This window comes from Protobothrops mucrosquamatus, unplaced genomic scaffold (assembly GCF_001527695.2).
Source record: "Protobothrops mucrosquamatus isolate PMUCROS unplaced genomic scaffold, P.Mucros_1.0 scaffold27, whole genome shotgun sequence".
Taxonomy (NCBI): domain Eukaryota; kingdom Metazoa; phylum Chordata; class Lepidosauria; order Squamata; family Viperidae; genus Protobothrops; species Protobothrops mucrosquamatus.
The window spans coordinates 346,270-365,474 of record NW_015386412.1 but is presented as its reverse complement, the minus strand read 5'-3'; positions in this window follow the sequence as shown (position 1 = coordinate 365,474).

Genomic DNA, 19,205 nt, shown 5'->3' with positions numbered 1-19,205 from the left:
CTCGGAAGGTTGCAGGTGGGGTTCACAGGACCCCAGGATGCTGCAACCATGGTAAATATCTGCCAGCTACCAAGTGCCTGAATTTTGATCATGTGACTGTGAGGATGTTGCAACGGTCGTACGTACGAGGACTGGTAGGGAGTCGTTTTTCCAGTGCCCTTGCAACTTTGAAGGGTCGATCAGTCAGTGATTGATAAGTAGTTGGAGGCAGCTGTCTGTCAGCATTTGCTAGTTCGCAGCCTTGTTCTTCCACCTGCACAGAAAATTGTATTTTAGCTAAGAACCTTCCATTTTTCCAGAGCAAAGCCGGCATGTGCCCACCAGGGGGCGCTCAAAGCAAAGCGGACGGCTCTTGGCCGGCTGCGAACCCGTTTTATCCAGGGATAAAAGAAAATCACCCCGGAAAAGGAAGGAGGAGGGAATCTTTCAGCCTGCATCCAGGCTGCGGGAGCAAGACCTGAAGAACACGGGCTTGCAGTAAACGTGTCAGCAGCAAGGGGAAGGGCAATTCCTAGATTAAAAAACAAAACAAAAAAATCAAGGGTCCTTGGTGATGCCAAAGGTTTGCCAACTTGGTGGCTCCCTCTCCTCTAACAGGATCAATGAGTTTGGGGCAATCCCCGAATGAATAAAACCAGTGCCCTGGATTTAAGGGCCAGTGAGACATTGGACACACCTTGCTTTTCTTCATCCAACTTGGTTTAGATAGTCAGGGATCTCACTTGCTCTAGAGGAATTCTGAGAGTTGAAGTAGACTCCAAACAATTGTGGGTGCAACTGACTTTCTTCCACATTCAAAAGATATAAATAGAGGATTTTATAATTACACAAATCAGTACTGGCTGTTCCAAACCGGAGAGATTTCCCCCCCCCAAGGAAAAAAAGAAAAAGCTTTTGCCATCACACCTACACACATTTCAGAATTGTCAGCCATTTATTATTTAAAGTGTGTATATGCATATGGACAAATGATAGATAAAAAAGACTTGTGCGTGTCCAAAAAAGATTTGTGTGCAGAGAAAAAAAATTAATTGTGCCTCAACCTGCAAGTACCACTCTCCAAGGAATTTATATTCAACTTTATTTAGGATTAGGATTTATTTAGGATTCACTAACCACCCCTTAAAGGAGCAGCATTTATTACAAGGGTGTTTAGAATTGCAATGAATGGAAAAGAGCCCGTTAGCGTAAATATTAAAACGCTAAGAGTTTTACTTCCTTCTGTTGCCTTTGGCATTAAGCGGAAAAGCAGAAAAATGATCTATTTGAAAGAAAGAAGAACAGCCAATATATGAGGTGTAATTCATGGGAAGCTGTGGGTGACACACGCATCAGGGTGAAACAGTTAATATGATCTTGAAAAGGAAACATTACTTTTCACCAGAAATTTATTTAGAAGCCCTATTTGAACAGAGGGAGATTTGCACGGGACAAGCTGTCAAAGCTATATAAATTGATATAATTTTACAACATCCCAATGCAAAATTGAACTCGGGTTGAGTGCATTATGGTGAATAATAGCAGCCAGTTGAAATGATGAATTTACTAGTCATTGACAAACCAATACTGTCCTATAACTAAAATCAAATGCAAAAAAAAAATGTTTTCTCTGATTTTTTTTGGCCACTGAGGATATTTGAAGGAAAGCAGTTCATTCAGTGCAATTGATCGTTCTCTTACGCCCAAATTTCATCAGATACAGAAACTCATTTTCTTGGTCACCTGACCTCCCTCTTGTACACGCCGTGCCCAAAGCAGAGGGAGGGGCCATTCCCAAAGAGAGGGCCCAGAGATGCTGGCCTGTAGCATCTAAGGAGGCTTCTGCATATCTTTGGGTCTCTGCCCCAGTGCTGGAGGGCCAGGAATCGGCAGGCTTGGCAGGGCTGGCTCAGATTGAGAAGGGGGGGGGGCTCCATCACCTTCTACAGATAGGCCTTGACTTGTTTAGTGACTGTTCGGTGTTACAACTGTGCTGAAAAAAAATGACTTACAACCCCCCTCTCTCTTATGACCCTCGTGGCATCCCCATGGTCACATGGCCAAAATTCGGGTGCCTGGCGATGGCAGCACAGGATTGCCATTTGCAGCTTTTCTAGCTGGCTTCCGACGATGGGGGGAGCCACACTTGCTTAACAGCTACGTGATTCACTTAACAACAGCAGCAAAAATCTCACAAAGTTGGGCACAACTCAACAACCACCTCACTTTTAGCAAGTGTTGTCATAAGCCGAGGCCTGTCTGCATCTCCACCGGCCTCCCCCTTCCATCCACCAGCGGAGGAGGGGGTGAGGGGGGGCTCCATCTCAGGGCACCAAGTCTTGGCAGTGCCAACCCTCCACCCCACCTTTCCAGAGCTGCATGCCTCTTTTCTGCCGCCAAACTTTCAGCAGGGCCTGGAAAAGCCGGAGGAAACGCCACCTGGCGCCGACGGGGACCGGCTTCTGCACCAGCCTCCTCGCTCAGCCAAGGGCCCGGCTCTTCCGCAGGGGCCATCTGCCCTCCTTATTTCTCCTCATCTGGGTGGGCCTCCGGCTTGGGGGGAGGAAGATACTCACCAAATGCTTTGTTGATGCGAAAACCCCAAAGGAGGAGGAGTGGCAGGCAAGGATGGCCGCCAGCCAAGCCTGCTAATCACAGCTGCCTCTGAAGTGGCTCTAATCAGCAGTGTGAGGTTGTCTCAACTCCAGCGTTGTTTGCTCAGGCTGGCAGTTTAGAGGTGCTGCTGTACAAGGTATTTGTAGTCGTAATTTCTCCAAATGGGGAAGGCAAACATCAGGAAAATCAGCAAATTAACGTCTGACGTTTTCAAATTAGAAGGATGCACCCCCATCCTCCTGGGAAGGAGCCGGAGGTGGGCAGGGGGGGGGGGCTGCTCAATGGGAAGGCTGGTCTTCCTGCAGAGGAACGCTGAGAATGGGGAAGGGGACAGAGAGGCGTCTAAAAAAAATGAGGTAGGGATTGGACCCCTGACCCTTTTGTATAAGCATTCCACCCATGACGATGTGGGCAAAAGGGTTGCGGGTTCCACAAACGACTGTCTCTGCCAAGGCACCCAAACCCTTTGAACAGAAGCTGTCTGGGTGACCTTGGGCCACTCCACCCCCCTCTCTCTCTCAGTCCAGCCCACCTCGCAGGGCTGTAGTTGTGGGGAAAATAGGAGGAGGGAGGAGTATTGTGTGTGCCTGCCACCTTGAGTCAGTGATACAAATAAAATGAGTGAAGCTTCCTGGAAAGACCCAGGAGGAGTACCAAAGACCCTGGTCCACTGCCAAGGGAGAACTAAAAGGAGAAAGGTACAAGGGGCAAATGTGGCGTTTCTGTGGCTCCTGAGGTCAGGATGGGCCCCCTCAGCTGGGCATTGTGAAGGACAGATCTTTGCCTCCGCTTGGGGATGGAAGGGAAGGAGACATACTTGTTCTACACATCTCCAGAGACCCAACTTTGATCATAAGCATCTTGTCCTACTCAAAGTTTGGCATCAAAGGTGCTTTCTTGAGTTTGGTGCTCATCCTCTTGCTGTAGGGTGCAGTTTCCAATGCACACTCACATCTCTGGGCTGAGGTGACCCCCCCTCCCAACTGATGATTCAGGAATGGTGCACAGGAACCAGAGGCACCTTCCCATCCATCTTTACAGCTGGGAAGATTGTAACTCACAGAAGAAACCAACAGGACTAGAATCTTGGTACAGAACTGGCCAACCGGTTATCAGGAAGGTCTACTAAGGGGTTAAAAAAGTCAGGTTGTGACCCGTGATTGAAGACCCCATTCTGTGTGTTGAAGCTCCACCCCTATTTAACAGCTGCCCCACTTGCAGGTTGATGTGGCTTTGATCTCCTGACCACAGGCGCCATCTTGCCGTTTTTGTCCCCTCAGCCCAAGAAACGCGTGGTCAGTTTTGTCCAACCCAACATTGGCTCAGTGTGCTGGGCTATCCTCAACAGGGACCGATGGGGCGGTGCACCTGATGTGGGCTGTTATGTAGCACATCTGGGGCGCCAGGTTGAAGAAGAGACACCGAAGCTCCCCTAATGTCTTCCCCAACTGAAGTGGAAACTATTCACCATAAAGTTTTTAAAATCCCTCATCAAACATTCTTCGTCGGAGTTTATAACCACCAGGACTTAAGAAACGGGGTGGGCAACCTTTCCTGTAATGAGCCCGTTAGGCCACGTTTCCCCCTGGAAGATTATAATTAATTACCTCCAATCTGCCAGTAATCCAGTTGTTCTGAAGTCAGGCACGGATAAAACAAGTCAATTTTCTGCCTCTGTTTATTATCTTTAAACATTTTAATATCGGGAGGAAGCTGACAAGTGGCTGAGGGTGATTTCATGCTGCTCACAAGCGACTCTTGGGGCAGGGGTCTGCCTAGAATCCAGACCCTCCCCCTGGGTGAATCCCTGGTGGAAGGAGAAGCCCATGAATTCATTAATTTGGAAATTAAAAGGTTTGCAGGTGGTTTTGCTGTTTTTGTTTACAAGGAATCGTGTGGGCTGAAATAACCTTGGAAGATGCAGAGAAACCGAAATCTTCGTAGAAAGAGCGTTTAGAGCAGCGAAGCCATTTCTGGCCTTTTCTGATATCTTCAGTCCATTTTTATGGATCTGGTGGGACAACAGCTTCTGAGAGGATGTTCAGTTTTGGCCAATAACTCCTCTAATTTTGCCACACCACAGACTTCTGCCTCCGCTTTGATTATTTGCTGCAGAAGAGTTACTTTCTGCAATATAATTTGCAACATAAACCGGGGGGATTGCAGAGTTTGGGGTCCTCTACATTTAAAGCCTTCACTTTCCCCCCAGGTTGGGGTGTCAGGGTGGGCAGTGAACCTTTGATAGGAGGCTTGTTGGTGTGTTATTTTCTTTAGTACACACATTATTCTATTCTTTTCCTGTATTATTTCCTGCTGTGCACCATCCAGAGTCACTTTAGGGGTCCAATACATTTGACCAGCGTTTCTCAACCTTGGCAACTTAAACATGTGTGGACTTCAGCTCCCAGAATTCCCCAGCCAGCCATGGTCCCCTTTCCTATAAGATGCTTTGGGCTGGCCTGCTCCCCCAAGATTGGACCCCCTTTTTCCACCCCATTCCAAGCAACCCAGAACCTTTTTCTTCCTAAACAAATCAGAATTGCAGGCAAAATTTTGCAGATGGTGCATTTCTCTTAGCAAGTGGAACCGACTCTTAGCCTCGTTTCTCCCTCACGCCCCCCCCACCCCAATTCACCCCCTGAACTGGGATGGCAGGAATGAGTTTTTAACCAGGGCCAACCCTCTTTGGCCAGGGGTCCACAGTAACTTTCCTTTAGCAGGGCTTGGACATTCAGATACGTGGGGATGGAGATCTGTCAAGAGGTTCTTTGAAGATCATCAGGCTTATGCTTTGCAAAATTGATTGGGGGGGGGATTATTGTGTTTAGGGGAGACTAATTACGCTCTGTGCTGCTTCTTGCTGGGAAGCTCTCCCCCCCCCCCCCGCTCAAGTGAAACAGATGCTGCTTTGCAGATTTGTTAGGAGGCCTGGAGGACTCTCCGATGACTTGCTTGGCTGTTGGGTGTATCTACGCTGAGCTCTGGAGCCTGGGATGGCTTCTCTTTGTGGCCGTCTCTCTGAATATCTAGTACCAAGGAGAGAAGACTGTTCTTTTTCTTTTCTTTTTAAAGGAAATGGGAGAAACTGTTCTTGCTGCTCTTTGCAAAATTTCAGGGCTGCCCCCCTTTTTAATAGGAACAAATATTATTTATTTATTGTGGTTACTTGTGGCGATGCCAAATTGCCTCCATGTGCGATCTCTGCTCCGACTGTCCCTTCAAGGTAGGGGGTCAGAGCGGCCTTTCTCAAGAGCCCCATCTGGCCTTCGCCCGGATCCTGCTAGGAACAAAGGTAGGAAGTGGCTGGAACCGAAGCTGGATCCGACCCTCCTTTGATTCAAATTGATCTGCTTTAAGCTGTCAACCGACGCTGCCCTGTCAAGGAAGAAGAGATCTTTCTCTTGAGCAAACATTAAAAGAAAAATTAGCAACATTCTCAGATCAGCAAAAATTAAAAGAAAAATTAGAACAAAGTTTAAAAGAAGTTGGAATCTTCTAGCAACACCACATAAATCTTTCACTCTTTCCCCCAAGGAACCTGGTAGGTCTACGAAGCCAGGATCCCTGACTCATATACCTTTGGCCTTCCTGGACCAAATAATTATTTTTGCAAGAAGAAAATCACCGTCTAAAGTCAGTGCAAGAATTCCATATGAAGTCAGAGAGACTTTCTGCAGAGGCCTTGTAACTTGCAGCTGAGCTAGTAGGAGAGTTTGTGAGTGTGTGTGTGTGTGTGTGTGTGTGTGTGTGCAGTCACAAGTTGCCCATCTTGCAGAATCCTCTCCAAAATAAGGCCATGTGCTTTTTTTGCTTCTGTCCTGGGAGCTGAGCCTGTTCAAAGCCAGGGAGAAGAGCTGGCTTGCTGCTGTGCAGGGTTGGGAGGCATTCTGCACGCTCCCAGAGGAATGCGCCTATGGTCAACAGTGGCCAAGGGGAAGTCTCCCCAGGGAAGTGCAGGAGAGCCAAATGAACAGAAAACATGTTTTTTTTCTCCTAAAACTTGGTCCTCTGCCTTCAAGAGGGTGCTGGAGCTGACTCTGTGATTGGGGTTTCAAAGGGCTTAATTTCAGCTCCATTGTGCCCATCTGCTGGTCTTGAAATAAAAGGGAGAGGGAGGTGGAATGTCTACAAGGAGGGGGAGAGGAGGAGGAGGAGGCATGGGAGGGAGGGAGGCTTCTTATTAAGGTGAGGCCCAATCCTCTGGCAGGCCCTCATCAGCATGCAAGGGATTGCCAGCCCGGAGAATGCAGGTCCCCTTAAGTTTTGGTTGCAATCATATTGCTCAAACTCTCCAAGTTATCTCTGCTGCGGTGCAAGTCCTGCACCTCTGAAAGGAAGATTCTTGAGTGGGCCTTGATGAAGTGAGACCCCCCTCCTTTCCTGCTGCTCGCTGTGTTCTTTGCTCCTCTCTTTCTGGCCGGCCTTGATATGCAAATGGAGATGCGAAGGTGGCGGAGCTGAAACTGTGGCCTGAAGCTCTCTCAAAGGGGGGGGGAGAAACAGAGGGGGAGATTTGTCATCTTCCCTCCCCTGTTTGTGTCTGCTTGACAATGTAAAGGGGGTGAAATGCAAAGAGGGGGAAAGTTGGTGCTCTCGGCAGAGGAATATGGAGTACAAAAGGACCAAGATAGCAAGCAAGAAAGAGGGGGGGGGAACCTGGGGGGGGGAGTGAAGAAGAGCGGGGAGGACAGAGAAGGCAAAACAGGAGCTGAGCAACAGTTCAAATAAATAGCCCATGCGATTATTTTGGAAAACGTCTCGGTGGAACAATAGGTGGAAGCCTTGCTGGGATGTGCAGGGCAGATCTGCCTGTTTGCTTCAGATTAAGGGCCTGGGTTTGGGATCCAGGCAACGAGGAGGAGGAGCCATCAGATTCTGGACGGTGTGTCAGATTGCATCAGAACATAGAACATAGAAGGATAGAGTTGGAAGGGTCCTTGGAGGTCTTCTAGTCCAACCCTCTGCTTGAGCAGGAGACCCTCTACAGTCTCACAAGAATCTGCTGGGAGGGAGTTGAAAGTCAGAGTGCCAAGCCTTAATTTTAACTAACCCCTCTCCTTCAAATGTCCTAGTCCTTATGGGTCTTGCTTGCTGTATTTTCAAAACTCAGAAAAAGGTCGGGTGAGGAATTGGAAAAGCTACAGGAGATGCACCTTGGTTGAGGTGAAGAAAACCAGAATCTTTTATGCCTGAAAATGGGGCACATTCCTGCTAAAAGATTGTATTTTTTTAAAAAAAGGGGGGGGGGTTGTGGCTTGGCTAAAAATTGTGGTTGTCCTAGTGAATTGTCGTGGAGCCAGGCTGGTTGGGGAATTCTGGGAGTTGAAATCCCCCCCATCTTAAAGTGGCCATGATTGCAAAACCCAGATCTAGAAGGAGCCTTCAAAGAGTCTCTAGAGCAGGTGAATATGGACAGGACCTTGGACAGCTCCTGGAGAATGACCAGCTGCCTTGAGTTCCTCTTTCTGACCTGGGTCACCTTAAATTCCTTCCAATTTTACGTGGGAGAAAACCCGAATAACCAAAGACCTACATACAAACACCAGCGAAAACCTCAGAATATATATATATATATAAATCATGGAGAGGCCTCAGGTTTTGCCTTCATATCTAGTTGAGGTCAGTTACGCTGCTTTTCTTTTAATCCGAGTCTGTAATTTGGGAGGAGAATGTCAGCCTGGAGCAGTTAAGGTAAGAGGCAGTCAGTTTGGAATTAATAAGACAGTAATTGCCCATTCAATCCCCATTGATTACTTTAAGTGTGTTTATTGAGATTTAATAGCTGTGGAACAGATGTATTTCCTGCAGATGTTCTCAAACGGACAGGCACACATCTGTACTAAGAGTGAGAAGGATGTTTATTTTAAGGAGGACCAATAGCATCAATACTTTATTCCCATATACGTCAAAGACCTCAGGTAGAATATTTGCACGCTCCTGTTCTGTTTTGTCTGTCATGCAGCAAGCCAGCCATGTTGAATTTGGTAATTTGTGAAAAACAGATGTTGCAGCTTCTGTGATTTGTTTAATGTGTTATTTTGACTATGCGCCATCAAGCTGGTGCCAGGTCTTGGTGACCCCATGGAGAGACCTTGGCTGGGATGATCTGCCTCCAATACAGTCCCTCCGCTCCTCGAACAATGGACCCCCCAAATTTCTTATGACCCCCCCTTAATTAAGATGGGCCTTGTTTCTGATGCATTCACATGTTCTCTTGAAAAAGACCCTTCCCAGCCCATCACTATTCTGCAGCTTGGGCAATTTTCTTAGCATGTCTAGTTGTTACACAGTCTCATTTTTTGTTAGACCCCCAAAGAGAGTTAGGGTCTCCCTGTGTCTAAATCTGAACTTGTCCACCCTCAGCCCAGCAGTTGCCTGCGTGACTTTCTGTCCTTTGAGAGACACCCCACCATTTGGGGGGAAACTCAGTCTTGTCCCATTCTTAAATAGAAACACATATCAAAGAAAAGGGCTAGCAATATGCTAAAGCCTGGCTTAATCCTGGTTTATGCTCGGACCCCTGCAGAGGCTTTGATTTTGGTGCAGAGTCCTACCTAACTATTGGCTGCAAAAAAACCCAGCACCCTCTTGCCATCTGTGGGGTGGCTGCCCCAGTGGATATCTTAAAAAGATAAACTTTTTCTGATTTTTCTGCTGTTGTTTTTCCTTCTCTCCTTCGTTCCCAGACACATGCCGGGTTAGGAAGGGAGGTTTTTCCTCCTGACACGCCAACCTTCCCTGCTTCCCTCCTCTCAAATCTAATGGAAGCACCTGAATGTTTAATGTCCTTTGATGCAGAAGTCAGGAGATCAAAGTGGAGGGATGCTTCTTTTGGGGAAGGGAGGGGAGAGAGAGAGAGAGAGAGAGAGAGAGAGAGAGAGAGCCCACCAACTTCTCAGCCCCTGAAATTTTTATCATTTCCCATCCAAGCTGAACCGCTTTTGTTTAATCTTCCTGCACCTTTTCTTCTTGATTGTGTGCTCTTCTTCTTAGGGATATGCAAACTTTATTAGTCAGTGCTGGCTTTCAAGCTTTTCTGTTTGAGAATTGGGAATCAGGTACCTTGACTGCTCGCCTAAGGGAAGCACCGAGCGAGAGGGAGCTGACTGCATAATCTTCCTTGACATCCCCACCCTTCCTCCTTCATTATAAACATGGTTAAAGGAGCTGTGAGCACCCTGAGCTTCGGCATAAGAAAACACTCCCCACCCCCCCACTCCTTTGATACCGGCTTCTGGGTAGATACTGTTTGGATGAAGACGGGGAAAACTGACAGGTGCCAGAGAGGCGTCTAATTGTCTTTTCTGCTTTTGGGGAGGGGGTGGGAGCCTTCTCCCCATCTCACCCTCCTGAACTGGCACCCAGACGCCACTTCTGTGAGCAGCTCTGGGGTGCCCATCGCAAGAGGGGTCCTGTGCCCACCAGGGGAACAGCTTCTGCAGTAACCTCAATGCCAGCTTAGGAAGGGATTTGCAGAGGGCCTGGATAGGTTGCAGCTGATATGTGGCCTGGCCCATCTTTCTCTCTGGCATTAAGGACTAGAAGCTTAATTCACCAAGAGAGCTTGGTAAAGAATTCCACCTGGGGCTGGTTGAGCGCCCCTTCCTGCTTCCTGTAGGATGTTGGGGAGACCTGCACCAAGCCAGAATTTGACCCGGTGGAAGGTACCCTTGGGATTCGGGAAATGCGTGAGATTGCTTTCCAGGGGTTCGTATTTACTGATGCATCGACCTGTCTTGGCCGCCCAACTCCGAGGGTCTCTGGGCAGCGCACAAAGCTTAAAAGAGCAGGACCTGCCTGCCTGCAAAGGTGTCATGCAATACACAGGCAGTCCAGGTTAATAACAAAATCCACAAAACACGTCACCACAAAAGGTTAATCACTTAATCTAGTGGATCCAGTAAGGATTCCATCACCTTTCCAAGGAGGGGGGCCTGGCTGGATGGGCCCCTCCTTCATTCATTGCCTCCCTCCGATTTTGTTTATCCAGACCCTCCTTGCCTCTTTCAAACAGGCAAACAACTAAATCACAGGGAGGGCTCGGCTTGCAGTCATCCATTTACCGACCGTTCAAAGTTATAACAGCACTGAAAAAAGTGACCTAGAACCGTTTTTTGCACTTACAACCGTTGCAACCTCCCCCTGGACACAGGATCCAAATTCGGACGCTTGGAAACTGTCTCGTATTTATGACGGTTGCAGTGTCCCAGGGTCCTGTTGTCCCCCTTTGCGACCTTCTGGCAAGCAAAGCCAGGTTCACTTAACAACCACGTTCCTAACTTAACAGCTGCAGTGATTCACTTAATAACCGTGGCAAGAAAAGTCGATGAGCTCACTTAACAACCATCTCGCTTAACAACTGAAAATTTTGGCTCAGTTGTGACTGGAAGTTGAGGACTGCCTGTGTTCCTTCCTTCCTTCACTTCTTTTGCCATTTTGCTGGGGGGGAGGGCGCTCGACTGCTTCTCCAGACTCAAGCCAGACCCGCAGCTTGGACTGAAAAGACCTTTCCCCCCCATTTCCCCCCCCCCCCAGAATTCCTTTGAAAGGAAGGGGCCCTCGGAGAGCCGGCCCCTCCCTCTCTTTGGCGGTTCTGGTATGAAAGAAAGCCGGCCCGGCTGCCGGCCCACCCGAACCCCTGAATAAAGACCCATTGGTGTTACGGAACAAAATAATACGTTATGGGGGCTGGGGGCTCCTTGGGGCTGTGATGGCCACCCGGATGCCGTGAGTGGCAGGGCAAGTGACAAACACAATTACGCTGGAGTGCTAATCGAGTGGAAGGGCAGAGCGGCTTGACCTCGGCATCGGGGGTCGATTTAAATGTTTGATGTCTCACTGGGTTAGTATCACAGTGTGAAAGACAAAGCTAATGCAAATGAGGCAGGCGAGCAATACTGCTGATTGGACTGGCATAATTAGAATAATATTCTCCACGCAGCTAATAACAAGCCCGAGAAATAAATAACCCAGAGATAACTTAATGACTGCAAAGGCGGCTGAGAAAATGCAGAGGCCAGCAAATTCTGTTTACTCACAGGCTGGGCGCCCACTGGGGGTGGGGGGCGGGGGGGCTGCTTCTCTTGGGCGCAGGCGGCGTCTCCCCATCGCCCGAAGCAGGACGGCCGGGAGGGGCGGATTCCCAAGGTCACCCATGGATAGATTGTACCAATGCAGAGAGTCCTCAATTTACAGCAGTTCACTTAGTGACCGTTTGAAGTTACGGCACGGAAAAAGGCGACAGGATCGTTTTTCACCCTTACGACCGTCGCAGCCTCCCAGTGGTCATGTGATCAAAATCCGGATGCTTGGCCATTGATTCATGTTTATGACGGTCGCAGTGCCCCCTGGGTCACGGGGGTCCCCTTCTGACCAGCAAAGTCCATGGGGGAAGAAGCCAGATTCCCTTAACGACCGTGTTGCTAATTGAACAAGCGCAGTGATTCACTTAACGAGGGTGGCAGCCAAAGTCATAAAATGGGGCAAAACTCCACCAATTTCTCAATTGGGGTCGTAAGCTGAGGACTGCCTCTATTTAGTTCTCCCTCCTCCTTTAATCTGGCTCCTACAGCTGGCCCAGAGGGATGGTCCCGGTGCCCCTGTGCCGGCCTGCCTGATGGGGAAGTCTCTGGTGAATTTTGAAAGTGATGGGGTCTGCAACCTGGACAACTTTAAGACTTGTGGACTTCAGCTCCCAGAATTCCTCAGCCAGCATAGCTGGCTGAAGAATTCTGGGAGCTGAAGTCCACAAGTCTTAAAGTTGTGAAAGTTGCCGACTCCTGGGTTAGGGTTAGCCTTTACCAAACACATTAGGGAGGTGGGTCTGGAGGCCCCACAGAGCATAGCAGGAGGCCTTCTCCTGGCCCCCTACCTTTGAATATGGGAAGCACCTTCTTCTTGACCACCTTTCCGGAGTCTCAGTGAACGGAAGTTCTTGTCTGGTTGGGCCTGGTTAAATTTGTCTTCTGCTGGGTCATTTCATCAGAGAGAGAAGATGACGGGCACTGCAAGGCAAAAAACCGAAGTCCTTTTCACAATTTGGGGGGCATTCAGAGCAACAAGGTGCAGGAGATCCTTCTTTAAAATGTTGGCCATCTGTTCCTTGTGCCATCTAGAACCATATGAAAGGCCAACCCAATTGGGGCGCCCTGTGACAGGAAATCTTTGTCAACTGCAGTTCTAAGATCAGCTCTGGCTTTGTGCAGTTGGGATGTTTCGTAATAATCCACAGAATATTTCTTATTAAATGCAATAAAGACAAGACAAGACAAGAGGGAAAGGAAAGAGGAAAGGAAAGAGGAAAGGAAAGGAAAGAAGGAAGGAAGGAAAAGAAAGAAAGGAGAAAGGAAAGGAAAGAAGGACAGTAAAGAAGGAAAGGAAAGGAGAAAGGAAAGGAAAGAAGGAAGGAAGGAAAGGAAAGAAAAGAAGGAAGGAAAGAAGGACAGTAAAGAAGGAAAGGAAAGGAAAGAAGGAAAGGAAAAGAAAGGAAAGGAAAGAGGGAAGGAAAGGAAAGAAGGAAGGAAAAGAAAGAAAGGAGAAAGGAAAGAAGGACAGTAAAGAAGGAAAGGAAAGAAGGAAGGAAAGGAAAGAAGGACAGTAAAGAAGGAAAGAAAGGAAAAAGGAAAGGAAAGGAAAGAAGGAAAGGATAGGAAAGGAAAGGAAAGGAAAGAAGGAAAGAAGGAAAGAAGGAAAGGAAAGGAAAGGAAAAAGACGGAATTGTTTTAATTTGCAGCACCAGAGTTAATTTTGCTCTCCATCCTGCTGACTCCTCTTCTCCTCTTTGGAGGAGAGTTTAATGTTGGTTGTTGAGGAGAGGGGATGTCAGGCACTCAGCACTAATAATTACTTAAGCAGCTTCTCACATCCACAAATGTGGGCTGGGTACAGCCCAGCCTTCCACACGGGGGTCCTTTTTCCCCAGCGCAGAGTACCCACTCTGGAGGGGGGGAGGAGAAAAGTGGGCAGCTGGAGGAAAGGGAGGCAGGCATGTGTGTGTGTGTGTGTGTGTGTGCGCGCGCATGAGTGTGTTGGGTGTGGAAACCTGAGTGTTTCCTTCTGAAGAATTTTTGATTTTCCCTCGTAACAAAGAGCTGCCTGAGATTCAAAGACATGGCTTTAAGTGATATTATAAAATAGAATACGGAGTGGGATGATGTGGAGAAGGAGGAACTCTTCTTGGCTTTGAATGCAGAGCTGGGGAAAAAAATTCTCAGTGCCTCTCTTTTTTTATTATTATTAGATCCGGGAGGGTGTTCCTCTTTCTTCTTCCCCTTTTTTTGTTCTTGATCTAAGAACTGGAGAGAAAAACATGTTCCTTGCATTTGAATACCGTATGAGCCCACTTGCTCTCATCTGGGGGTGGGGGGGGGGGAGAGATGAAGCTTGCTGGAGCTGCCCGAAGGCGGCACCTGTTTCCTTGTGTGGGTCAATGCCACCTTCTCTCAGATCGCTCCTGTGTGGCTCCTGTGGCTGCAGCTTTATTAGGCCTAATTAGGGAGGCTGTCACTTTTATCTATGGGGGGGGATGGGGAAGGAAGGGAGGCAGGCCTACTTCTCTCCTCCATGGCTGGCTGGACGGGCCTTTAAAACAGGCACACAGGGAGTCGGAATCGGAACCTTTGCCCCAGGCTCTGCGGGGTGGGGAGAGCCCAGGGCCGGGTGGCGTGGCAGAACCAAGCGGGTGGCCCGTCTGACTCTGGGCCTTTCTCAGGGGCGATTTCAGCTTCTGGAAAGGAGCCTGGCTGCAGAATTGGGGCCCTTTCTTAGAGAATCCTTTGTGAGGGATCTTTGGGGCTCTCTGAACTTGGTTGTTTCCTTGCAGATGTTTCGTCACCCAACTAGGGAACATCATCAGTGCTAGAAGCATGTGGGGTTTGCGGAGAAGAGGAAGAGGAGGTCTGTGGGGTCCTTGGTGCTCTCTGAGCTTGGTTGTTTTCCTGCAGACAATCCATGGCCCTACTAGGTAGGCATCCTCAGTGCTAGAAGGGAGAGGGGTTTGTGGAATGGAGGAGGAGGAGGAGGAGGCTTGTGGGTGTTCTCTGAGCTTGTTTCCTTGCAGACATTTCATGACCCAACTAGTGCACTGATGATGTTACCTAGCTGGGTCATGAAACGTTTGCAAGAAAACAACCCAGTTCAGGGAACACCCTCTCATTTCAGCCTTGAGCTACAACAATTCTCCTTTATTGGCATCATTTGCTTCCCCGTGGAAGATCTGCTGTACTCAGGAGATGGGCCAGAAGGGGAAGGAAGAAAAGGATGCTCACAGCACCTTCTCTTGCAGGTTGCAGCCTGAAATCTATTTGAAGAGCACAAAGTTGAAGAAAACCTTGGGAAGCTCACCCTGATATCATTAGCCTGAGCCCCAGGTCCCATCCCTTCTGTCTGCAAACCTTTCAGTGAGTTGAAAGCCACCACATCCCATCTTGGGGTCAGCTCAAGTGCCAACTCTTTTCTTGCTCTGGATGTTCTCTCACACCAAGCAACCAGGAAGTGACTCTTCTTCAGTTTTGTTCTGGCTCTAGGTCACCCGAGATTCCCTGTAGACTCCCAGAAGGATCCATTTGCAGATGGAGGAAGGTGAACCCATCCTGAGGCCAGGACAAGCTATGCATTCATTTCCTGGATCAAGACTCCGAATCTGGATGTCTTGAGTCACTCATCCCTGGCAGCAACATAGAATTCCCGGCCCAATTGATATTCTTGGGTTGGGTTTGAAGGCCCTAAAACCTATTGATTGTTGGAACAAGTGAAGGTTGGGCTATGCTGTCTTCCAGATTTTGAGAGGATGGGGGGAAAGGACCTCCCTTTCTTTTTAACCACTCTGCAAGGGGGGCAGAGGTGGTAAGTCAAGGGAGGCAGGCTGTGAAGGTGGACCAAACTGGAGGTATACAACCCATGGCTGGCTGGGGAATTCTGGGAGTTGAAGTCCACTCATCTTAAAGTTGCTGAGGTTGAGAAACTCTGCCTCCATGCAACCCCACTGCAACCAGGTCTTTTCTGTCCCCCCCCCGCTAGCTATTTGCTTCCACAACACCCCCCCCCCCAGGGACAGGCGTTCCCCACATCCATCTTGGGGAAAATGATGCTGAACCTCCAAGACCTCCCCCCCTTCTCAAATTCCAGCCTTCCTTCCTTCCTTCCTTTCCAAAGGTGGGGGGGAAGGGAGGCACAGCAGGTGATATTCCTAGTTTGGCTAAGCACCTTTTAAAAGAGACATTTGGCATCTTAATGGCCATTTAGCAGGGCTGGTGGTCAACCTCCCGTTCTCAGAGCCCGGAGGGGGATGGCCAGCTTGATGAAATATTTAAAAGGGGCTTGTTATGCCAGGAGCTCTCTGGCAGCAGAACGTCTGCATATTCAAGGAAGTTCAAGTTGAAGGATGCTCCTCCTTGATTTTTCTCAAGAAGATGCCACTGCCATCCTGGGCAGGCAGGTTCTGGATGTTTGTCTGGCTAAAGAGGCATTAAAAGAGCAGCATCTTTTTATAAATCAGTTCCTTCTTCTTTTCTGCAGACTTTCTAGGTAGCCAGGAGGCATCTGGACTCCATGCCTCCGTTCTCTGACCAGCCTCTTCCAATAAGATCTGAATTACCTATATTAATCTTTCTTCACCTGGTGTGTCCCCCTCCCCTGCAACTCTTGCTCGGGGATGAGAGAAGGCGAAGACCCGAACATCTGAACCACCAACCAACATCTGAAAAGAACATTTTCTTTCTTCTTCTGTTCTCTTCTTCTTCTTTGTTCTGTTCCAGCAGCTTTTGATGGCTGGTGGCACCTAGAAACTCTGTCCTTTCTGTGGTCTCCATTTGGCTGGCAGGAAGGAGGAAGAAAGGGAAAGGGGATCATTAAGCCGGCAAATGGGGGCTCTGAGGAACAGCAAGGGGCTTCTGTTCCTTTTAGGAGAAGTAGCACTTCCAAGCCCTCAGCTTTTGGCCAAGGTGTCACGTCTAATTTCTTTCTGCTGCACGTGAGAAGAATCAAGCTGGGGCCAAGTCTCCTCCTCCTCCTCCTCCTCCTCCTCCTCCTCCTCCTCTTTCTCCTTCTCCTCTTCCTCCTCCTCCTCCTTTTCTCCTCTTTCTCCTTCTCCTCCTCCTCCTCCTCCTCCTCCTCTTCCTCCTCCTCCTCCTTTCACATTCAAGACCTTCCAAGGCACAGGCGTTGGGTCCTTCCTACCACCCACCCACTGCAAGAGGCACACTGCATGGCTAGGTTTTCATAGGGGAGACCTTGATTTATGACACCTTGAAATCATCTTCCAGATATTTCACCAAATAAGAAATGATCTTTGCCCAACGATGGAAACCAGGATGGCTCTTCTGTGCCTTAAAACCCCGGAATCGGATCAAACATGGGATTTTTGGTGGATCAAAAGAAGAATTCCTCCAATTCTGATGCCCAGGGTTGACTTTTCATTTTAAGGTCTTGCTTCTGTCTGTAATCACCGGTGGAAAATATCATTCTACTAGAGGCGAAGTCAACTCCAAATACAGCTTCCATGTCTTTGGCTATTATCGGTTTCCCTGATGTGCACAAAGAGAATTATCCCCCCCACCCCCAAAAATAAATTCCTTGACTGAGGTTTTGCAGGATAATTCCAAATACCGTCTCAGGTAAGGCTCTGCAATATATAAAACATGATTGTGACATGCTATTACACCGGCACTATCCGCAGGGATTAAAGTATCTTTTCTTGACTATTGCAGGGATTCAGACATGGGTTAATTAAACATTTACATACATGTGCTCAACAATATATCGTATGGTCCAATAATGCGCACTTTAATCAGAATCTGTGGGTGTTGTGTGTTTGCTTGTTCCATGTTAATTGGCTCCATGCTGGCTCCAAGCTTAGGTATTTGCCTAGATGGAAACAGAATAGACATCGTGTTTTAAATATTTTAATTAGGACCAGAAGTTCCCAGCCTGCTCATTTCTCATTGGGTTGTTTTTCATGCATGAATAAATTAGCTGGCGTGGAGGCCGTTTGCAGAAAATAGTTGCCCTCCAGCCATAAAATGAGTCCTGTTCATTAATACTTTAATGAAATTAGCTGTGAGCAAAATATGACTCCTTTTAACTGTGTTCTAATTTCTTAATTTTAATTAGGCACATAATTGTAGTGTGCAAAATCATCTGAAATGCTCTCCAAGAAAGCCTCCATCACGGTGGGCCTTCTCCGGAGCTGGAACGCGAACAGAACTTACGGGCTAAAATGAGCTGCCATTTGCTGGGCTGTGGCTGTGCGTAGCCAAGGAGTCACAGCGCCCCGGACACACTTCAAGGCAACTTTGAGTTAATGGACTAATTAACAACTGACTTTAGGGGAGAAGATGTTTGTGCTGCAAAAAAAATCTAGCTAGTGAGGGTGGAGTTTCATTCTCCGAGCTTGTGGGTTGGTTTCTGAACGTTTTGTCACCAGGCTAGGCAACAACTTCATGGAGCTTGGGGGGTGTCGGCGTTCCTGTTTATAAGGGCCTCGCATGGTCAGTGGGCCTTGGGATGGCGAGGTCACGTCAGGTCAGGATCCCATCAGGTCTTGTGATGGGTCAGGTGTGGGTGTGTCAAGTGAGGGTCTAGTAGTGGGTCTTGTCATCACAAGACCCCTCCCAAGATCTTGACCTGATAGAATCCTCACCTGACGTGACCTCAGCATCCCAAGGCCCACTGACCACATGAGGCCCTTATAAACAGGAACTCCGACACCCCCCCCCCCCAAGCTCCATGAAGATGTTGCCTAGCCTGGTAACAAAACGTTCAGAAACCAACCCACAAGTTCGGAGAATGAAACTCCACCCTCATCCTACATCCGAGCTTCAGATATTCGCCACGGTTGCAAACTAGCTAGTCTTTAGGGTGGCAACCAGTGTGCTTTTGTCATTGTCAAGATGAAGGTGATGGTGGTGATGATGTAGACGTTTATTTGAAATATCTAGCATGAAAATATAAGAAAAACCCGCAGCTCAAGAGACTGGACCAGTGTTTCTCGAGCTCAGCAACTTTAAGACCTGTGGACTTCAACTCCCAGAATTCCCCAGCCAGCATGAGGTCATGAGATCCTCATTTGCGACCTTCCCAGCCGACGTCTAACAAGTAATATGAGTGGGGAAAGCTGGGTTCATTTAATAACCGGGTTACAGTTATTGCAAAATGTTTTGCAACGATTTTGCAAAACATCTTCTGTTTCCTCTCGCAGAATTTCTGGTGCTCGGGCTCTGCATCCACCCTCTGCGAAAAGAGGCCTGCCTGGACAAGCGCTCTGGAATGCACAGCGAACGAGGTCCCTAACTGAGCCCATTTTAGATGTGAGTCGGTTTTAGATCCTTACACAGCCTGCTGTAATTGGCACCTGCTCTAAATAATATTGATCTTCCTTGGTTAAATAATATATTATGACTAATTGTCATCCTTTATTATACCCACAATTAAGTAACGCCGAGGTTAGTTTACAATTAATACTAATATTGGTTGATATGTAATTTAGATGTAATTTGCCACCGTTAGGCAACTGCCACTAGAAAGAGGGAAGCCGAGGGATTTCAGAAGTCCCCCAGCAGCCTTGTTTTTCAAGATAAACAACTTTAAATAAATTGGGTGTTATGCTCAGATAA